This window comes from Sinocyclocheilus grahami, unplaced genomic scaffold (genome assembly GCF_001515645.1).
Source record: "Sinocyclocheilus grahami isolate Dianchi unplaced genomic scaffold, SAMN03320097.WGS_v1.1 scaffold3863.1, whole genome shotgun sequence".
Lineage (NCBI taxonomy): Eukaryota > Metazoa > Chordata > Actinopteri > Cypriniformes > Cyprinidae > Sinocyclocheilus > Sinocyclocheilus grahami.
Genome location: NW_015508907.1, coordinates 1,396 through 6,939, shown reverse-complemented (window position 1 = coordinate 6,939; position 5,544 = coordinate 1,396). Strand labels below are relative to the sequence as shown.

The 5,544-nt window shown below is 40.1% G+C and overlaps 1 pseudogene; it reads left to right on the top strand.

Moving 5' to 3' along the window:
• Positions 1-4,516, top strand: part of LOC107576523 (cholesterol 24-hydroxylase-like) — a 6,848-nt pseudogene extending 2,332 nt beyond the window's left edge.
• The last annotated feature ends 1,028 nt before the right edge of the window (positions 4,517-5,544 follow it).

Genomic DNA, 5,544 nt, shown 5'->3' with positions numbered 1-5,544 from the left:
GAAGCAAAGTTTCCTTACTTTAGCAAAGGAAAACCAGTCTCCTCGTGGCTTATATCGAAATCCTCCGACATTCTTCTTTACAAATCCTCGTTTTGTACTTCTAATAAGTGTAGTCTAATAAGTGCCCGGAACTGCTTCCGTGTTTTGTTTTGATCTCTCCCCTGCACTTCCGCGTTCGTCACTTCTGAGCGGCGCATGCGCAACGGAACTGCTTCCGTGTAGGACTGTTGGTGCAAGCTACATTAAAGTGATTATTACGTTTTGAATATGGATATTTTTCTTACAAAAACGCGTTGATTCACTACAGGAGGCCTTTGTTCAACCCCCGGAGCCGTGTGAGACACTTTTTTTAATGGATGGGCGCTTTTTATTTAACTTCTTTTTGACTGATGCATGCAACACCCGCTGAGTGGCATTAAACAGCTTGAAAGATCAAAGACAAGTTTTTATATTACTCCGACTGGATTCGTCTGAAAGAATAAAGTCATATACACCTAGGATGACTTGAGGGTGAGTAATTTGTGGGCTAATTTTCATTTTTGGGGGAACTAACCCTTCATTTGTGGGTCCTCAGCTTTTTCCAAAGAATTGGAAGACTGTACAACAAACTAAAGATGCAACTGAACTCCTGCGTAAAACAGGAGAGAAATGGATACAAAAAAGGAAGACAGCAATAGAAAATGGAGAAGACGTCCCCAAAGACATTCTCACACAAATCCTCAAAACAGCAGGTATGTGGGTCTCAAATGGCTGAGGTGTTAAAGGGTATGAAGTGTATTTATTTTCCCTTTTCCCTTTGGTAAAATTTGGAGAATAGCAATTAAACTATTAAAGTTCAAATACAAGTTAGCAAAAGTGCAATTAGAAGGAACAGAAAAGGGTTAATTGTTTGCAGCGAGTGTGAAAAATTTGGTAATGAATTTTCTTTGGAGCAATTCAGGAGAAATTACAAGTTTGCGAAAGAATACTGATAGGAACAAATTATAGGAGTCTTAAGACACATTTTAAGTTAAACTGTTTAATTCGATGGCTAAAGGCATCCATCCAACACGTTTGCTTTGATCAACAATTATAAAACATCACAAAGGTGATTAGAAAATGGCTTAAAGGCTTATGTTTAATGATATGGAAATAAACCAAACAATATATTTACTTCTGAAGTCACTTTAAAAATGTCTGTTCTGTACATTACTCATCTTTTACAGCATTGCAATGTCTTTGAATTATCCTAATTTGTGGGATTTTTTCAACAAATATTAATATGTGCCTTTTAGAGTTACATTTACAGTTAACACTTTCCATTTTTTGCTACAGAGGAGGAAAACGTTAATAACACAAAAGATCATGAACAGATGTTGGACAATTGTGTGACTTTCTTCATTGCTGGTGAGTTACAGCATTGCTTGATTTTTGTTCATAAACCCCTGCAGTTATAAACAGTGCTTGATTATGTTGCAGGGCAAGAGACAACATCCAATCAGCTCTCATTTGCAATCATGGAATTAGGGAGACATCCTGAGATATATAAACGGTAAAAACACTTATTGGAAATGTTGACCTTTTCCATCCATCTTGCATTACAATGATTTCTAGTGAATTTCCTTTCCTTCCCAGGGCTAAAGCAGAGGTGGATGAAATCCTTGGGACGAAAAGAGACATTTCATATGAAGATCTTGGAAAATTCACCTACTTGTCTCAGGTGGGTCTGCAGAGATGTTTTTTACATGCTACAAAAAACAAATGGTTTTGTATTGATTTCTTTAAATGGTCTTTGTGTTATTGACTCAATGCTGCAGGTGTTAAAGGAAACGCTGCGTCTGTACCCAACTGCTCCAGGAACCAGTCGTTAGCTACATGAGGACATGGTTATAAATGGGCTGAAAATCCCAGGGGGCTGTGCTGTTATTGTGAGTATTGCCAGATTCCCAGTACGGCTAGTCCGTTCATTATGTAGCCATCATGGCATGTGTAAAATCAGTCCAGTGGAGTGGCGAGACGTCACAGGCAGGGTGATGTAGGAAGCTTAATAGTGCATCCAGAAACAAAACAGCGCTGAACGGGTGAAGCAAGTCATTCACAGGGATGCAGGAAGTATGGCAGGGTGACCCAGAGTCTTGTTCCCTCTCAGGGAACCATGGTTACAGTCATAATCTGAGACATCACCCTTCAAGGGAACTCGTGCATGCTGATAAATGCCTGTCTAGATATGACAGAGGAACTTGAGAGCTTGGCGTAGGTCCCTGGTATAAATTATAGAATCTGATGAATGTGAGCAGGAAGGACCAGCCCACTGCGTCACAAACGTCCTGCAGGGACACCCCTGAAAGAAAAGCTTTAGAAGCCACCATACTTTGAGTTGAATGCGCTCTGATCCCCAAAGGCAAAAAAAGGTCAGAGGACTCAAAAGCAAGGGATATAGCCTTGACTATCCACCTCCTCAACGTCAGCGGACCAAAGCAGATAAACAACTGATCAGTCTTTCTCCATAGGGCAGCTCCGTGGACATAAGTGTCCAGCGCTCTCACTGGACCAAGATCCAGATCCCAAGCCGGGACCCTACTGTGGCTTACAGGCCTCAGCCTCAAGGCACCACAGAGGAAACGAGTCACTGGCAGGTTTCTTCCCAATGACTGACCACCCAAAGTGGCATGCTAAGCAGCTATGGCCATCACGTACAACTTTAAAGTGAAGGCAGATCACCCTGCAGAGAATCGCTACTGCAGAAACTCCAGCACTGAACCAACCATAGAGTCATGCTATCGATTTCAGCACAAAGTGTACAGAAGCCCACTTAAAGGTATACTGTTTTCTTGTGGAGGGAGCTTTGGAGTGGAGTATTGAGAGACTGGAATATATGGGTTGTGGCCTCTGAGGGGGTACAACTCATATATTCCAGTCTCTCAATACTCCATGCTTCTATAACTCTGGTCATGAAGGATTGAGACTAAAGGTACCTCCTTCCATCAAGGAGGGCCGCCAGGGCTGAGAACCACTCTCAGGCTGGCCAGAATGCTGAGGTGTATTCAGTTTCTCCCCACAGGAGTCTGTCTTCAGAAGTCTGAGGCTCATAGTCTCAGGACTTCACTGACTTCACTGATGCCCAGTTAGAGAGAATGACAGTCCTTCTCCACCTTCTCTTTAGAAGACCTCAGCTGAGAGTGTCATCTCTTTGGTTTTGGGCAAGTTCAACCACAGATGCCTCTCTGTGGCCACCAGGGCTGCCATAGAATAACAGATGGCCCTGGCCATCTCCTTAGTGGGACAAATCTGTGGGACAAAAGAGACTAATCTGTGGCCTGGCACAGTTCTTGTTTCGTGTCCAGATCTACCCCCTTGCTCTCATCAAGGTCTTTTAGCTGGTATGCCTGCGACAGAGCCATAGCATGCAGACACGCCCCAGCTTGACCTGCCACCATATACGCCTTACCTACCAGAGCCAAAGTTGTTCTACATGGCTTGGTGGGTAATGTTGGGGCCTTAAGGGACGATGCTGTATAACGCTTCCAGGTCTTTACATCACACCACCCGTGACGTCTCGCCACTCCATTGGACTGATTTCACACGTGCTTCAAGACACAGCACAAGTTCCCTTGAAGGGGAATTAATTTTACATGAATATATGAGTATTTTTTATTATTTTCATATCTTTCCATACAGTTCAATTCTTATGTTTCCCAAAGACTGGAAAAGTTTTTTACAGATCCATTGAAGTTTGATCCAGAGATATTTAATGTGAATGCCCCAAAGTAAGTCATTATCACAGTCTCATTTTACCCTCTGTTTTAGTATTTTAGAATGTTGCATTCATGCCGTAATTATGGTAATTACAAGATTACAAATTTGAATATTTCTCTTTAAGTTCTGGCCCTTGCTGGGGACCAGCAACTGAAGGTGAGCTATCCCTTTAACAACATTTTACTGTTAAAGCCATTGCCATTCAAACATTTTGGCATGATGTTACAGCAGTAAGAATTTACAAATTATATTTACTGCTCAAGTTCAATGAGGACGTGAGCAATTTTTTACAAGTCAGATTCTTGTAATTACAGTATTTACGACATGAACACACCTTTATATTGTGACATTTTGGCATGAAATCTGCTGATTTCTAATTGTGTTCTTATCTGTAAGGCCTTATTACTGTTACTATCCATTTGCACTTGGTCCACGAACCTGTCTGGGGCAGGTCTTCTCACAGGTGATGAAGTACACAACACACACGCACATTTGTACCTACCTTTCTCCTTCAGAATCTTTGGACTTACAGAACATGCAGGCTCATGTTTTGTATTCTTTTAGATGCTTGATTGATACTTGTTTTCCAAGTGCCAAATTTGCTGTGATCTTGACAATTCTGTTGTCTTTCTACATTCAGATGGAGGCAAAAGTCATGCTTGCCAAACTGCTTCAGAGATTTGAGTTCAGTCTGGTTCCTGGACAGTCTTTCGATATTAAAGACACGGGATCTCTACGGCCCAAGAGCGGAGTGATCTGTTACATTAAACACTGCTCATAGGACATGTTTAAGGCTCTTGTTTTGTGCCAACTCTTGTGTACTTATGCTTCTTGTATAATTCAAACATTAACAAATACAAGTCTCATCAACTCTCAAGAGTTTTATAGTTGCCATAAATCTAAATAAGTCTAAACTTATATGCTGTGACTGATAACTACTATTATTATTTTGTAATCATTTGCAATCAACTTTATTGGCACTAGACCATTTTAATAGGAATTTTAAATGTCTCACATAGTGACATGTAAGCTTTTGTTTCATGACTTTCACCTGTGTATTTTGAAGGTTGCATCCTCCACATCCTTAAATCGCCTACAATCCTTTGCACATATTCCAATTGACATTTAAAATGTTGGGAAACAGTTCAACACTGAGCTTATCTAAATTCATTATGAAATGTAAGAAATGATTAAAAAATGCATGTCAGTACATAGTTACTGGATAATTTTGACTTTTTTCTCAATTTCGCCAAAGAAAATTTCCAAAAAAATAAGTTGTCTCTCAGCAAGACAGAGGGTGTTGTTTCATCTTGAACTATATAGCTTTTTTGAAAGTTAAACCAGGTAAATAGCTTTTTTCAGGTAAACCAATAATTCATAAAAATATTTATTTCACCAACAGTTCAATCTGCTTATGATTGCTTTGCTCTGCCTAGCATCTTAATTGAACTCTCTTGCAGGAACGTTCCAGCACATCTTACTTGGAAAAACAACTCCTTAATTATTTAACTGATAGAATGAGAACAGTTGTGGTTTCAGTTACTTGATATGCCTTTATTATATTTGAGATGGCGACTGAGAGTAAGCACAGAAAGAGACAGACAGGAAGGGCAATAAGAGGCCTCTTATTCCTAATGAAAGTTTGTTACCAGAGTAAAAAAAAAAATTATAATAAACATTTTAATAAACAATTAAAAACAGTTTGAAACACAAGACTTACTTTCTTGAGTTTGGTATTAAAGGGTTAGTTCACCCAAAAAAGGACAATTAGCCCAAGTTTTACTCACCCTCAAGGCATCCTCGGTGTAT